We start from the raw sequence: 17561 nt of genomic DNA, 5'->3' as shown, positions 1-17561 counted from the left end.
GAGGCCGGGCATGGTGGCATATGCCTTTAATCCCAGCACTCAGGAGGCAGAGGCAGGCAGATTTCTGAGTTCGAGGCCAGCCTGGTCTACAAAGTGAGTGCCAGGACAGCCAGGGCTACACAGAGAAACCCTGTCTCAAACAAACAAACAAACAAACAAACAAACAAACAAACAAAAAACAACAAAAAAAAGACTTAAAGAGACCATCGCAGAGCCTGCATGGGTCTGCACTAGGTCCTCTGCATAGATGTTATGATTGTGCAGCTTTTTAATTCCTGGGACCCCCCCCCCCACCATAACAGCAGAAGTGGAGGGTGTCCCTAACTCGTCCACCTGCACTTGAAACCCTTTTCTTCCTACTGGGTTGCCTCATCCAGCTTTGATATGAGGATTTGTGCCCAGGCTTACTATATTTGCTTTGCGGTGTTTAACAGACATCCCTGGGAGGCTTACTCTTATTTTGAAGGGAAATGAAGTAGAAGGGGATCTAGGGGACAGGGAAGTGTATGTGAGGGGGACTGGGAGAAGAGGAATTAGGGGAAAGTGTGGTTGGGGTAGCATATAGGTAAGGGAAAAAAAGAGTGTGATGGCCCAGTCCTGCGATCCCAGCACTGGGAAGGCAGACCCAGGAGGATCCCTGAAGCCTGCCGGCCAGCTTGGTTTAGCCAGATTTGCTGAGCTCCAGGTTTACAGAGAGATCCTGTGTCAACAATCAGGTAGAGAGTAACTGAGGAAGACACTTGATGTCAGTATCTGGCTTCCACACAAACACCCCAGTCCCCATCTCCACACATACTTGTAGTCACTAACTCATCACATATTGCACTGTTCGTTGTGTGTGATAAATAAGGGCAGGGAGCTTTTCAATATGGTCTCATTTTAACTCTCATCTCATTGAAAGCATCACTAAAACAACAGTGGTTTTCAATGGTCTCAAAGATGAAACCATTCCATACAGTTTCTCATGTTTTTGGTGACCTCCAACTATAATGTTAATTTTGCTAGTTCTGTAATTTTGAGACTTTATGAATACCAGTGTACATATCTATTTTCCTAAGGTCCTGGGTAACTCCTGTGAAATAGTCACTGACCCCTCAAACACTGACCCGCAGGTTGAGAACCACTGCTACATCACTTGGAAAACAACGAGATGAGATTTATTACTCTAAAGAACTACTGGTGTGGCTGGAGTGATAGCCCAGCACTTAAGAGCATTTGGTGCTCTTGCAGAAGATTCACATGTGGTTTGCAGCATGTACACTAGGGGTCTCCCAGCTGCCTGTAACTTTAGCTCCAGGGGATCTGACACCCTCTTATAGACTCTGCAGGCAGAGCACACACGTGATGCTCCTACATACACTCAGGCACACACACACCCATAAATGTTAAAAGAATACTGGTACCTCTACTTCTGTGATACCAGGTAGAATGCTGATACAGGACAGTACTTATGATGCTATTATCATAACAGTATTATGGTACAGGATACACTTCTGGCATAATACAGCTGTAAATATAATCAGGTAGCTGGGTCCAGTGGCACAGACCTGGTATCCCAGCTACTTCAGAGGCTGAGGCCGGAGGATTTCTAATTCAGGGTCTGCCTACAAACATAGTGAAGTCAAGGCAAGCGTGGGCACCTTAGTGAAACCTTGTCTCAAAGAAAAAATGGGGCTGCAGAGATGGCTGAGTGGTTAGGAGCCCTGGATGTTCTTCCAGAGAATTTGGGTTAATCTCCCAGCATCCACATGATGGTTTTCCATGACAATGGCGTGCAGCTCAGGGGTTAAGAGTACCTGTTGATCTTGCAGAGGACCTGAGTTCAGTTACCAGCAACTATATCAGATGACTCATAACCAAGGGCACCTGAAAGCTCCTGCTGGCCTCCCTGGCCACCAGGCATGCATGAGATGCACAGACAAAACAAAATACATAGTAAATAATATGTAATATTAATTAAAATTATAAAGATATAATAAATGAGATGTAATTTTTGAAGTATATAAGAACAAAAAATAAGAAGAAGGCTGATGTATGGATTAGTGCTTGGGGAACTTTTTCACTCTACCAGATTTAGTCTTCAGTACTGAAAAAAACACACACACACACAAAAAAAAAAACGGATGTGCCAAAACTATCCAAAGGAAGGCTTAACAAAATTATGATGTCCAAAAATTTTAACTCTTTAAGACAAAAACACAGAAAGAAGGACCCTCACCAGATATCAGATGCAGAAATAGAAATAGAAATCATCCAGAAAACATGAAAATCTTAACCTAGCACATCTACAATCTATAGCAGACAGGCTTATCCATAACCTAGCACATCTACAATCTATAGCAGACAGGCTTATCCATAACCTAGCACATCTAAAATCTATAGCAGACATGCTTATCCATACGTAGTGGGAAAGCACCTGAAGGAATGTCATATTTAACAAATGGTACTAGAACAACACACATTCTACGTGCAAATAAATACAACTGGCTCCTACGGAATGACACTTGTGGTTGTCTTCTGGTCCTCACATACACCTGTGCACACACATGCATCCACACTCCTGAATAGATGCTGAACATTATTCATTATTAATATGAAAACAAAAACAATGAGATATCTTCATATGCCTAAGAAATTGAGCAAAGGACTGTGGGGGTGGCTCAGATGGAAAAATGCTTGTCTAGCAAGCAGGCCACTCTGGTTCTGTTCTAGCATCACATGCACATGAAGGAATGAATGAATGAATGAATGAATGAAAGAAGAGCCTACTCCTGGGTGGCCTTAGAATTCAGATGTGAGTATACAGTAGAAAGAGAAAACCAACTCTTATAAGCAGGCCTCTGGTGCCACAGATACATCTAGGCATGTGGTCACCCCTATGTGTATATGACAGAAATAAATATAATTAAAAAGTAAAAGTACACATACATATTCAAGTTACAATACTTTCAATCCCCACGTCATTTACTGAGATGCAACTTCAGTGTAAGTTGGGAAATACATCCATCTGGAAAGATCACTACTGGGCCCTTCAAAACAACTGAATGAAGTCATCAAGCTACTATATCAAGAAGCCCAAAGGGAGACATTACCCAACATCTAGACTCTTTACAGGAAAACTAAAAAATCGAGACACAAAACTATGGGCACAATTCCAGAAAGCTCAGTAGGGCACCTGGATGGTAGGCATGTCTCTGTCAGACGCCTGAGGCAGGCTAGGAAGATACTGCATTGTAGTGATGGGGGGAGGGGCTTAGGGAGAAAGGATTTTATGCTCTAGAGACCTGGAGTCCAGAGGTCAGACCCCACTGACAAGGACCTGAAGGCCCACTGACTCTGTATGTGTTCTTCAAAGGACATCTTGTCTAAGAGCATAAATAAACTATCATCACTTAGGGCCAGGATGTCTTCCTGAAGACATCCCCACCAAGTATAACAAAATATATAAGGAATTAGGCTGTGTTTATTTCGGGCTAAAACAGAGGTTCTCAGTCTGTGCTTGTGACCCCTTAAGGATCGAGTGACCCTTTCACTGGAGTCACAAATCAGATATCCTGAATATCAGATATTTACATTGTGATTCATAACAGTAGTAAAATTACAGCTATTAAGTAGCAACGAAAAAAATCTTATGGTTGGTGGTTACCACAACGTGAGGAACTCTATTAAATGGACACGGCATTAGGAAGGTAGAGAACCACTGGACTAGAATAACATATGACCTTGATTCTCTAGCTTGCTTTTTTCCTGTCCTAGACAATACCCCTCATAAAGGTACCTTAAACTTTGTGTGTTGAGAAAAAACCTTTACATATTTTTTTTTAAAAAGGGGACACACAGTATTTACTGATGGGTAACAGTTGAAGGTATTAAAATACTCTAATCTTCAGATGTAAGGAGCCACAGGCACAAAGGCTCAAATCAGGGCATCTCTTCTTTCTTTATCGCTCTTTCCTCCTCCCTCATCTTCCCCCCATCCAGGTCCCTGGAAGGATGCCTGGACCTGCTCCTCTTTGCCCTGAGCCTAAAGTCAGCCAGCCTTGCAGGTGGAGCGAAATCTTCACTCATTTATCCAAGAGCTAATTTGATTTCAACTAAACAGAGGTGGTAATTATGTTTTTCTCCAAAACAGGGACATAAGACCTAAAATCAACAGCAGCAGTGACAGTCCAATCGACCTTGTGGAACCTCAGGATGCAAACTCAACACGGTGGCTTCAGCAGAATGATGCTAAACAAGCACGCTGCCCAATAGTCCCAGGGTGTCATGGCACCGCCTGGTCCTTCTCCACTGTGCACCCTGGAAACAGGGACCCAGCATGTGGTGCGGAAAAGGAAGGCCTTAGGCTGCAGAAGCCCAAGGCTACAGTATGCCTGGTCCACTTCAGCTCTGCAGTCCACCTGCTGCACTCTCCCAAGCCTCAATGCCTTTAATTTTTAACATTACAAAATAACATTCTTTTAAAAATACTTTAAAATTCCAGCCCCCCCCCCCAATCCGTGTGTGTGTGTGTGTGTGTGTGTGTGTGTGTGTGTGTGTGTGTGTGTGTTATGTGCGCAGAGGTCAGAAGATGATTATCAGTAGACTGAAGCTGGAGTTTACAGGCAGCGGTCATGTCAGAACCAAACGTGGGTCCTCTAGAAGAGCAGCAAACATTTTTAATCACTGAGCTGTCTCTCCAGCACCACAAATTACACTCCAGCACCACAAATTACACCACAAAGTGTGTGTGTGTGTGTGTGTGTGTGTGATATTTCTTAGCAACCTTAGAAGTGTAACTTGAGAGCCATTAAGATCCTATGTCTATCCACTACCAAGAAACTGTGAGTCTCCCTTGAAAAGCCCATTTCCTATTCTCATATTCTCTCTCTCTCTCTCTCTCTCTCTCTCTCTCTCTCTCTCTCTCTCTCTCTCTCTCTCTCTCTCTCTCGTTCTCTCTTCCTCTCTCTCTCCTGAAGTACTTTTCTACTTTTCTTTTCTTTTTTTTTCTTTTTTAACTTTCTTTAAAGAATTCAACTTGCCCTCACATCTGGCTTGCTCTGAAATTAATTTCTTTGTTGAATCCACAAATCCTGGTTTTGCCCAAGTGTGTGTGTGGGCAGGGGGGTCTGAAAATAATTCCCCAGGCAGCCGCCACTGTGGTGTGGGTCTGTTTTCCTATCATTAGTGACAATCCAACTAGATCAGACACTGCAGGAAGAGGAAAAGTATAAGAACCCAGACCAGACTTCTGCTCAGGCCAACATACCTGCAGCAGCCCCTCATCTCTCATGGTCACTGTAAGAAATAAATAGCTGTGGTCCATTTTCAGTGTGCTCTGAACTCAGAGATGAAAGAAGCACATATTGAAACCAGGAGGCCCAACCCCCGCCCCAATCTCCTCTAATTGGTGGCCAGCAGTTTGCAGAACTGCAAAGTTACAGGCAGTCTTCCTTGTGTCTGAAGCTGCAAACAGAAAAGGGTCTGACTTAACCATGAATATTCCCTAGATGAGGCATTGCTTCCTGAAATAATCTGGTGGGGGAATTTGGGAAAGCATTTAAATGCCAGACTACAGGAAGAACTGTGAAAAGCGGTCTCTGGGGCATGATGCAGTTGTTGCTCACACAGACTCTCAGTGGCTGGGGTTGCCTGAGCAAGACCAAACCAGTCAACATTCTTGCATGGATGGAAGAGGGGGTGTAAGATCCCACTCCTGACTGAGGAGCTAATGACACTTGATAGCTACTGAGAAGGAGAACCAGTCTTCCATGAGGAGGACACACCCCTGGTAGTTGTCAGTGTTCATGTGAGTGATCCCACATTTGTGTATGTATGGGGAGCACTAACGGGACTATATTTAGCTTGAAATTTCATGAGCAAATCATGTACTTTACATGAGAAACAACAAAGACATCAACCCAAATCAGAAGGAAATAGTAATGAGAGAGAGAGAGAGAGAGAGAGAGAGAGAGAGACTGACTCAAAGTCAGTTCAGTAGATTCTTTGAGAACCACTAACAGGTTTAATTTAAAAAAAATAACCCAGGTGGTGGTGACACACACCATTGGTCCCAGCACTCAGGAGGCAGACAAGGGAACCTCTGAGTTCAAGGCCAGCCTGTTCTACAGAGTAAGTTACAAAACAGCCAGAGCTACAGGGAGAATCCCTGTCTTGAAGAACAATAACAAAAGTCACCGGGTAGTGCAGGCCTTTAATCCTAGCACCCAGGTGGCAGAGGGAGGTGTAGCTCTGTGAATTTGAAGCAGGACAAGGCTACAAAGTGAGACCTTGTCTCAAAACAAAAACAAACCAAACAAAAACAACAACCAAACAACAATGACAAAAGAAAAACAATCAATCAACCAAACAAACAAACGATGGAAAAGAGAATAACAAAGGAATAAGAAGCATTAGTTAGCATCCAGAAACCTCACCACATACCCTGCAGGCACCAAAAGCAGGGACAGTCACTACTCTCAACCCAGTCAAACTGATGGTTTAGTTCACATATACTGGTTCTTTAAAATGACATCCCTCGCTTTCCATTTCTGCTTTTGGTTCCAGCTTTGAGCAGGTTAGGCAAGCATGCTTACCACCAAGCTTACCTTCAGCCCTAAGGGAAAGGCTGAAGGCTAACTTTATGGGGTGAAACAAATTCCTCTCCAAGACTTTAGATTCCAACATCTTCACCAGTAACTTGGGTCAAAAGATTGTTGCTCCAGAAATTATTTACACACTTAAACACACACACACACACACACACACACACACACACACACACACACATGCACCTCACAGTGTTCAGAGGTTGGGAGGATGAGCAAGCACACAAACTTGTCCCAGAACCCCAGTTGTTTGAGGCACAGGCTGCATGCTGGAAGTGTTAACAAATGTTCACACCCAACCACTTAAAAAACAATACACTAGAAAAATTAAGTAGTTTTTGTTGTTGTTACTGCTGCTGCTGCTGTTTTTGGTTCATGAGACAGGGTTTCTCTGTGTAACCCTGATGTTCTGTAACTCACTCTATGGAGCAGGCTGGCCTGGAACTCAGAGATCCCACTGTCTTTTCCTCCTGAGTACTGGGGTTAAAAGCATGTCCCACCACTCTCAGGCTTCTTTAGCTTTTTGTTTGTTTGTTTTGTTTTGAGACAGGGTTTCCTCTGTGTAGCCCTGGCTGTCCTGGAACTTGCTATGTTGACCAGGCTGGCCTTGAACTGATAGAGCCTGCCTCTGCCTCCTGAATTCTGAAATGGTATTCATCCTGTGATACCATGACTACCTTCTTATTTATTTGTTTGTTTATATATATTATTTATATATTTTTTTAAAATTAGACCTTTTGGGACCTCTCAAAACAATCTACTGACTTTGACTCTCTTTTTATCATTCATTATTATTTTACCTGGTTTTGGTGCTGGGATCAAGGGCATGCGACATCACACCAGGGTAAATATTAAAGTTTTTATGTTGGTCAACAGTATCCTGCTACTGCTAATTTCCTGGCTTTGATATCAAAGCCAGTATATACTGTGGTTCTGAAAACATCATTTATATTTCAAGAACATAAACCCTGAGTTATTTTTGGTAAAATATTACAGGTAAATTTGCAGGGGTCTCTGATACAAAATGACATAAACTAAGTGGTTTAAAACTACAGAGCTTCCATTAGGGATGTGGGTTGACTGGTAGCATGCCAGCTTAGTGTGTACAGAGCCCTGGGTTCCATCCTAGCAACACAGAAAATCAGATGTGGTGGTGCACACCTGTAATACCAGAACCTGGGAGGTGAAAGCAAGAGGATTAGAAGTTCAAAGTCACCCTTGGCTACACAATGATTTTTCAGCTAGCTTACAGTCCTTGAGACACTGTCAAAAAACCCACCAACTCCAAAAACACCAAAACCTCTAGCAGTTGAATTGCCTCACACTTTCTGAGGTAGGGGATCAGTGGCTTCACACTCTCCATCAAGGAACCCCTGGCCTGCCCCTTCAAAGCCCCAGATTTGTTGAAAATCTTGTCTTTTTCTTGTAGCTATTTAACTCCAATATCTGCCTTCATTATCATATAATTCTTCCCTTGTTTTGGTCTCCACAGGGTTACCCTTAGAACGACTAAATTAAATCTACATCAATCTCTTCTTGCCACCATTTGAGGTATTAGATATCAGGACTTTCATATATTTGTTTAACCCCAGGCGACACAACTCCACACTCCAGCCAACAGTCAAGACCCCTTTTATTGATATGCAAGGGCAGTCTTTGCCCATGCATTTACCTAACAGCCAAGAAAAAGGAAAAAGAAAAAAGGCAAGTCTTCAAAGGATTATACCCTGGGAATGGAATATCAAGATCTTTCTGGCCTCAGTGGTGAACTCACACGAAAGGCTTGGGCTTGGACACAAATACTCAGTGTGTCCACATCTGCCTGCTTCTCTGTGGGTTCTCCTGATTCTCAGCCTCACAAACATGAATATAAATACATACATATATCTCTACCCTCTACATTCCCAGCTATCCAACCCTCACGATGCCTACACATTATTTATTTTCTCTTTGTATCTGCGAGGCCTCATGAGCACCCGCTCCTCTGAGGTCTCCAGCTAACAATCTCTTGTGGTCCCTCTACTTACTTCGAAGTAGGAAGAAGACAGATAAAGTCAGCAGGATTGTCTGTGGATCCAGCCAGAGCAAGCGTTAGAGGATTCAGTCTAGTAGTAATTTTTGTTTTCCTTTAAAAAAAAAGTTAAATGTTAAATAGTTAAATATAAGTACCACAAAGTGTCTAGGCTACCCTGCTAAAAAGAAAGTCATCCAAATAGCCATAACACAGGATGCAAACTAGTTCTGGTGTGTCAAGGCATGAGGAAGGAAAAAGGGAAGCAAAATGAAGTGCACATACAACCTTCTCAAATAATAAAGAAAATAAATGCATACAAGAGGGAAAAAGCCGAAGATTTGCTGACTCACCACCCAGGGGCTTCCAATTAGTCCTTAATACATGGCAGCTGGAACTGGGCAGAAAGGTCTATGGTGCCATGTGATTGACCAATGCGTCACTTCCTTTCATTGGTCTGGGGGGCGGGGGAGGGAAGGTTGGCCAGAAGAAGAAGGATGTGATTGATGTCGGAGGATGGGTGTGGCTTTGAGCCCTCAGTTCCTGGTATTCTACAGATAGCGGATATTGCAGTGAATCTTGGTGTAGGATTCACGATGCACTCCGTCCGGATAGGGGACTCTGAGGTTTCTGACTGTAGGAATCCCTCCAGCATCTTCCTGAAGAGATGGATGGGAAGCTCAGATCCCTTCATCCTCTTTAATGTTATTTTATTTGTTCTATCACTATCTAGCATTTAAGAGGAGCATATAAATGAGGGTAGGCAGTTTCTTTATCTCTGCTTGTTCCCCCTATAAAGTTCAGGCTGGCCTTGAACTCGGGCTCTTCCTGCCTCAGCCTTCTGAGTGCTAGGACTACAGGTGTGTTCACTTGTGGCAAAATTTCAAGCTCTAACTATGATTACCAAGGCTTTCTTTTTCCTGGCTTAGGCTGCCCACTGTCAAAATTTGGCAATATTTGAAAATATTAAGTGGGGCAGGGGCCATCAGTGAGAAGGCTCAGCTGGTTGTACTTGACATCAAGCCTTGAAGACCCGAGTTCAATCCCTAAGATCCACATGGTGGAAGGAGAACACTTACTCCTGCAAGTTGTCCGCTCACACACAATTTATAGATGAATAAATAAATGTAATAAAATTTAAAAACTAGTGGTAAATCCCAGAAATAAAGAACCCAATAGTGGGGCTGGCGAGATGGCTCAGTAGGTAAGAGCACTGACCGTTTTCCAAAGATCCTGAGTTTAAATCCCAGCAACCACATGGTGGCTCACAACCATCCATAGTGAAAACTGACGCCCTCTTCTGGCGCGTCTGAGCTGAGTTGACCAGAGCAAGTGGGGCTGATTGGAGTGAGCAGAGGTCTTAAAAATTCAATTCCCAACAACCACATGAAGGCTCACAACCATCTGTACAGTTACAGTACACCCATATACATAAAATAAATAAATAAATATATCTTAAAAAAAAGAACTCAATAGTATTAATTGACCTTTACGTGTGTAGTTAATGTTGCTCTAATTTATTATAAGTTATTATTATTAATAATCTGTTATACCTAATGTACAGATTAAACTACTGTAGATATATGGGAAAACTATACAGGGTTCCATCTTATCTGAGTCTTATCCATCCGTTGGGCACCTTCAAAACGTTCATGAAAGATCAATGTAAATATAGATAAATAGATATTTAATATTTATACATATTATGGGAAGATGGTCAAGTTTTTATATCAACTTTATAAAAATTTTTTAAAGCATGGCTGGCTGGGTGTGGAATACTACTAGCATGGTCCTTGAGCATCTCACCCAACTGCTCCATCATGAAGCTAGAACTCTACCCTGTGCCCTGTCCTGTCTGGTCCAGTGTTGTCATTGTTGTCCCCCAAAGAAAACATTGCTGCAAAGCCTGAGAGCCTGAGTCTGACTCTGGGGACTCACTGATTCTCCTAAGCTGTCCTCTGACTGCCACACAGACATGGGGATGCACACACACACATGCACGCATGCACACACATACACAAAAACAGAAAAGGTATCATTTTAAAGGATCTCTCCTTCAGCATGAGGTTTTTGGTGCTTTGCTTTTGGACCTCTCTTTATTGAGTCATTTTCTAGTTTACAAAGACTTAGGAGTACAAAAACGTGGGAGTACAGAGAGATGTTACATCTTTTCTGTTTTTCTCCTTTGAGTCTACTGAGCAGACCATTTTTCCTGTGTGGTGCATGATGAGGAGTCGCAGTCACCGAGGGTACTCCGAACCCTTGGCTGATGTCAGCGGACAGCTGCAGGTGGGAACGGGTCCTCAGTGATGGTTACAGATGCCAGATGATTCTAGAACGCTGAATCCTGAATTAAGAATCTAGATCAGTGTTCTCAACCTTAGTGATGTGTTGTGTTGGCCCCCAACCATAACATGATTTTCATTCCTACTTCATAACTGCAACTTTACTACTGTTATTAATGATCATGTAAGTATCTGGTGGGCTGGATATTTGATATCTGACCCCTGTGGATAGGTCATTCAACCTCCCCAAGGGGTCAAGACCCACAAGTTAACACAGGTCTAGGAAGTATGACTACACCTTCTCCGCTGCTCTGATTCCACGCATTCCACAAATATTTATTTACTTTAAGAAAACTTTTATTTCTCTATTCAGTGTGTAAGAGATAGTAAATTCCAGGAGTCAGTGCTCTCCTTCCATGTGTTGGTCTCAGGAATTGAATTCAGGTCATCAGGCTTGATGGCCTGCACCTTTACCAAAGGAGGGAGCCATCTTGGTGGCCCTCCACAAGGATTTGTGACATCTCAGATTTACATAGAACCTCATCGGTTGATGACATAGCTTATTCACTAATGTAGTTTATGGCATCTCTAGCTGTGTGAAATTGAGATTGGTTGTGGATGTTCCTGTGCCCTCCAGATCACTTGCTGCGAGGTTCTTGCCTGATGCTCCAGGAGTTCTGATATTACAGCCAGTGTAGACCATTTTTCAATCAGGAGATGTTGTGAAAACCTACAATGAGAAAGACTTCTGAGGTGCCCAGTCTAGTTCAGAAAGGCACAGGTGTGACAGTGTTCTTTTTTATTCTGTTCTCTGTAAGGAGTAACTGTGGCCATGGAGGCGTGTCTAGCCTGTGGACTAAAGACCACTTGCATTTAGGGATAGCTGTGAATGTGACCCATTACAAAATTGTGAACTTAACACACTACACACACACAAATACATGCACAAACACAAAATTAAAATTAAAAAATGAATGCAGAGGAAAATAGAAAAATTAAATAAAGCAATACAGTCTGGACAATTTCTGATATTATGAGAATTTCATCCAAATGATTATCAAACTAGGAACCCTGAGTAGAAAAGAAAATGAAGATAGACTTTCATATACAGGCTAATAGAGTCCAAAGGGAAAGGGAAAAATCTAGAATATCAGCTTGTAAATATAATGTTTACAAAAGACCAGAATACTTTTCCTAAAATGTATTCACTTACATCCCAATATCAGCCCCCCTCCTCCCAGGCCCCCCCACATACACAGCTTCTTTCCCCATTTTCCCCTCTCCATCTCATCTGAGAAGTAGGAGCCCCTCTCTGAACCCCGGAATCAGAATTCTTAAAATCAAATGACACTGGCTAAAAGGATCATGGCTGTAGAAGGATGGCCCTGGGTCTTCGATAGAAGCTTAACTCCACTCTTTAACTCTCTAATTCTTTGATGTTTAAAGATGATTTCTTGGTTTTATTTTACGTGCATTGGTATTTTGCTTACAGGTATGCCAGTGAGAGGGCATCTGGTCACCCAGAACTGGAGTTCCAGACAGGTGTGAGCTGCCCTGGGGGTGCTGGGAATTGAATCCAGGTTTTCTGGAAGAATATCAGTGCTCTTAACTCCTAACCCATTTCTCCTAATTTTTTGATGTATATACAATTTCTAAAAATGCCCCTTTAGTAATGCCCCAGAGTCCATGTAATCTCTGTCTTCCTTTCTTTACTTTCCATATTTCCATTTCCATATTTTCCCTTCGTTTCAGTTTAGCTAGATGTATTATGTTGATCTTTTAAAATATTTTGGGTTTATGTTTGTTCACTTCCAGTTTTATTACTTAAAAATTGATTCAAGAAAGTCTCTCATGTGGCTCAGGTTGGTCTTGAGGTTTCTGCAGAGCTGAAGATGACTTTGAACTCCTGATTCCCCTTCCTCTCATTGAGGGCTGGGCTTGCAGGTGTACAGCACCATCCCTGGGATTTCTGAGGATGTACACCACTGTTCCTGGTTTACGCAACACTTGGAACTTGAACTCAGGACCTCTTGCATACTGAGCAAGCACTCTACCAAGCTGCACTCCAACTCCTCAGTTTTTATTTTACTTACTCACTATTAATATTTCTTTCGCTTTGTTTTTTTACTCACTGTCTTAGTTAGACTTCTGTCTTAGTTAGGGTTTTACTGCTGTGAACAGACACCATGACCAGGGCAAGTCTTATAAAAAACAACATTTAATTGTGGCTGGCTTACAGGTTCAGAGGTTCAGTCCATTATCATCAAGGTGGGAGCATGGCAGTATCCAGGCAGGCATGGCACAGGAGGAGCTGAGAGTTCTATGTCTTCATCCAAAGGCTGCTAGTGGAAGACTGACTTCCAGGCAACTAGGGTGAGGATCTTATACCCACACCCAGAGTGACACACCCATTCCAACCATGTCACACCTATTCCAACAAGGCCACAACTTCAGATGGTGCCACTCCCTGATCCAAGGATATACAAACCATCACATCCCACTCCCTGGTCCCCATAGACTTGTTCAAAAACATGAGTCTATGGGGGCCATACTTAAACATAGCATAATGCAAAATGCATTTAGTCCAACTTTCAAAGTCCTCATATTCTATAGCAGTTGCAACACTGTTAAAAGTCCAAAATTCAAGGTCTCTTCTGAGATTCAGTCAACTTAATTAACTGTAATCCCCAAAGCAAGGCAGGAAACCAGCTGAGCAAATTCCAAACTCTCCATCTCCATGGCTGATGTCAAAGCGGTCTTCAGATCTCCACTCCTTTGGCATCTTTGTTGACTGCAACAAACTGCTTTCTCTTGGGCTGGTCCCACTCCCTGTTAGCTGCTTTCCTCAACATGTATCCCATGGCTCTGGCATCTTTAACATCTTTGAGTCTCCAAGGCAATTTCAATGTTACAGCTTCTTGTTTCAGTGCCTGGGATTCCACTTGATCTTTTGGAATCCTCCTAAGGGCTGGCATCACTTTTCCAGCTCTGCCCTCGGTAGCACTCTAAGCTCAGGTTGATCCACTCTACTAAGGCTGCTGTTCTTGGTGATCATCCCACGGTACTGACATCTGCAATACACTGGGGTGTTCCACTCCAACTAGGCTTCACCAATAGCCTCTCATAGGCTCTCTTCAGGGTGTCAAGCCTCAAATCCTTTGCATGACCCCTTCAGTCCTAGGCCATCAACTACAGCTGAGGCTTCACATTCTCCAATGGCCTTCCCTGGCCTCTCACAGTGCTAAGCCTCAGCTTCTCTCCATGATCCCTTCATTCCTGCACAAGCAGTACCACCTGAGTGACTCTTACACATTACCAAGTCCAGCCACAGCATGAGGTACAACCTTGGGTATCTCTGGAACACAGCTTCTTTGTGCTCCCAGAAAACAATTTCCAGAAGATTTCACCTCAACAATGCTGGTCTCTTCTTAATCACCGCTAATTCCTTAGCTCCAGCTAACCAGCATCAATTTTCCCAGTAGTTCCTTACATTCTTAACTCTAGAGTCAGAGCCACATGGCTGAAGCTGCCGAGTTCTGCTGCTTACAGGAACTAGAACATGATCCCCTTGTACTATTACATTATCACTAGCTTTATGTTTTCTAAATCCTTCAATGCCTAAGCTTGGCTATCCTGGTTCTTGCTCTGTAGATTGACCTTGAATGCAGAGATCAGCATGCTTGTCTCATGGGATTAAAGGTGTGTACCACCATGCCTGGATCTAATTAAGCTGGGTAGAATCTTGCCCCAAGGTCCCACTCCCTTAATCTTTTATCTCCTAAAACACAAGATTTTGCATCATTTCACTTCCTGGTACCCCTTTAATACTCAAACCATATATTTTATATTTTTCCTTTCTAAGCTTGCTATGCTTGTTCAAACTTCTCTTCATAAGACTTAACCAGAAAACAAAGTCTCTGCTGGGCTTTTTTGAAACTTCTTTTGTCAATGCAATTAATACTAAGTCTCTTCACCTTAGCCTCAGGCAAACTTTTCAGACAAGGGCAAAAAGTAGCCACATTCTTCACCAAAATACCACAAAACCAGTCTTTATGCCACATTCTGAAATTCTTCTCCTTTGAAATCTCTTGGGTCAGGTCAATACAGTTCAAATCACTCCCAGCAACAAAGTCTTCCATATTCCTACTAGGATGACCCATTAAGCCACATTTAAAGCATTCCACTGCTTTCCAAATCCAAAATCCCAAAATCCACATTCTTTCAAATAAAAGCATGGTCAGGCCTATCAGAGCAATACCCCACTCCCAGTACCAACTTCTGTCTTAGTTAGGGTTTTACTGCTGTGAACAGACACCATGACCAAGGCAAGTCTTATAAAAAACAACATTTAATTGTGGCTGGCTTACAGGTTCAGATGTTCAGTCCATTATCATCAAGGTGGGAGCATGGCAGTATCCAGGCAGGCATGGCACAGGCAGAGCTGAGAGTTCTACGTCTTCATCCAAAGGCTGCCAGTGGAAGACTGACTTCCAGGCAACTAGGGTGAGGATCTTATACCCACACCCACAGTGACACACCCATTCCAACCATGTCACACCTATTCCAACAAGGCCACAACTTCAGATGGTGCCACTCCCTGATCCAAGGATATACAAACCATCACACTGACTTATATTTTTTATTATTAAAATAATTCTCATTGTGTACATCCATTGTACATGGCTCTGTTACTAAGGGACATTTGTATGTGTAATGGCTATTCCTGGTTGTCAAGTTGACTATATCTGGAATGAACCAAAATCCAGAATTGGAGGGCTCACCTGTGATCCAGATCTTGAGGCTAGAAGACACAAGTTTCTGACCTAAGTCTTGGCATGGAGATCTTGAGGCAAAATGACTATGAAAAGATTAGGCCAAGGCAAGATAGTACACACCTTTAATCCCAGGAGACTAAAGCCAGAAGATCTCTGAGTTCAAGGTCAGCCTGGTACAAGTCCCAGATCCAGACATGGTAGTACACACCTTTAATCTGGGCCACACCTCCTGAGGGAGACCTATATAAGTTCATTGGAAGAAGGGAGATTCACTCTTTGTTACCACTTGCATTTACTTGCCAACACATCTGTTAGAATCTACTTCTACTGAAAACAAGCTGAAACAACTAGCCTCGTGGGACTGAGCAACTACTAGATTCTTGGACTTCCAATTAACAGCTGACCATCATTGGGAAATTGGACTACAGATTGTAAGTCATTACAATAAATTCCCTCAATATAGAGAAACATTCCTTACATTCTGTAACTCTAGATAACCCTGACTAGTACAGTATGCAAGTATAGACTACATTAAACATATTTTCTCCCATACTGCTTTACCTTCTCCTTCATTGCTTCTCTCCTGATTTTTTTTTTTTAGTGTCTCTTAAAGATTTTTCAGTTTTTAAAATTTTATGTGACTGGATGTTTTGCCTGCCTATATGCCTATGTACTACATGAATTCAGAGTCTGCAGAGATCAGTAAAGAGTGGTTGATCCCCTCAGATTAGGGATACATATAGTTGTGAGCTGCCATATGAGTGCTAGGAATCGAATCTTGTTTCTCTCCTAGAACAGCAAGTGCTCTTAACTATGGAGACATGTCTCCTGGATTTTTAATTTTGTCTGTTTATTTACTTATTTATTCACTTTATATCCCAATTGACGCCCCCTCCAACTGCCCCCCTCTCCTCCTAGTTCCCTATACTCCTCTCTTTCACCTCTGAAAAAATGGAAGCCCCTCCTGGGTACCAACCCACCCAGGCACCTCAAGTTACTGTAGCACTAGGCACATCCTCTCCCACTGAGGCCAGACAAAGCAGACCAGTTAGAGTAACAGGATCCACAGGCAGGCAGCAGAGTCAGACTAAGCCCTCACAGACAAAGCTGCACATCTGCTACATATGTGTAGGGGTCTAGGTCCAGCCCTTGTATGCTCTTTGGTTGATGGCTCGTTTCTTGGAACCATAAGGATAGTTGACTCTGATGGTCTTCTGTGGAGTCCCTGCCCCCTCCAGGTTCCCCAATCCTTCCCCCAACTCTTCCAGAAGACTTCCTGGGCTTGGTCTCATGTTTGGCTACGGGTCTCTACGTCTGTTTCAGTCAGCTGCTGGGTGGAGCCCCTCAGAGGACAATTATTCTAGGGTTGTGACTGTGAATCCATGCTGACAGATACAAACAACCTAAGGCTCCAAGATAAGAAGGCAGGCCTACAACGTGTCCCATTGATCGTCTGAGGACAGCTCAGCACACCGCCCCACCCTAAACTGCAGGGGTTGCTTCTGCATTCATTTATGTCAGTCTCACACGGGGTACCTATTTATCCAGGCCCGCAATGACAAATATAGCTGTCAACAGTGTCTTCACATGTTCTATCATTGTGACAAGGCTTTGACTAACAATGAGGTATCAAAGCCTCACAATGTGGCCCTGTGAATCTACTCCCCATGCAGTCACAGTCGTAGCTGTTTCTTCCATCCATACACAGATCCCTTGGATATGTGGCTGACTGCACGTTCATCAAAGTTGAGTTCACAGTGGTCTCCAAGAAGTCTAGGTGAACAATCACAGAAGTGAGCCCCAAGAGCATCCTGACATATGGGGCATCATGTAGACATGGCTGGGATCCACATCCATCAATTCCCAACTCATAGCTCACTGTAGAATACTCTTGAGGACCAAC

General features: G+C 43.0%; 1 pseudogene; it reads right to left on the bottom strand.

Moving 5' to 3' along the window:
- Gm18471 (predicted gene, 18471) lies at nt 17026-17561 on the bottom strand (annotated as a pseudogene).

Source organism: Mus musculus, chromosome 7 (assembly GCF_000001635.26).
Source record: "Mus musculus strain C57BL/6J chromosome 7, GRCm38.p6 C57BL/6J".
NCBI classification, from domain to species: Eukaryota; Metazoa; Chordata; class Mammalia; order Rodentia; family Muridae; genus Mus; species Mus musculus.
The sequence above is the reverse complement of the archived record's forward strand: the minus strand, read 5'-3'. Positions and strand labels throughout refer to the sequence as shown.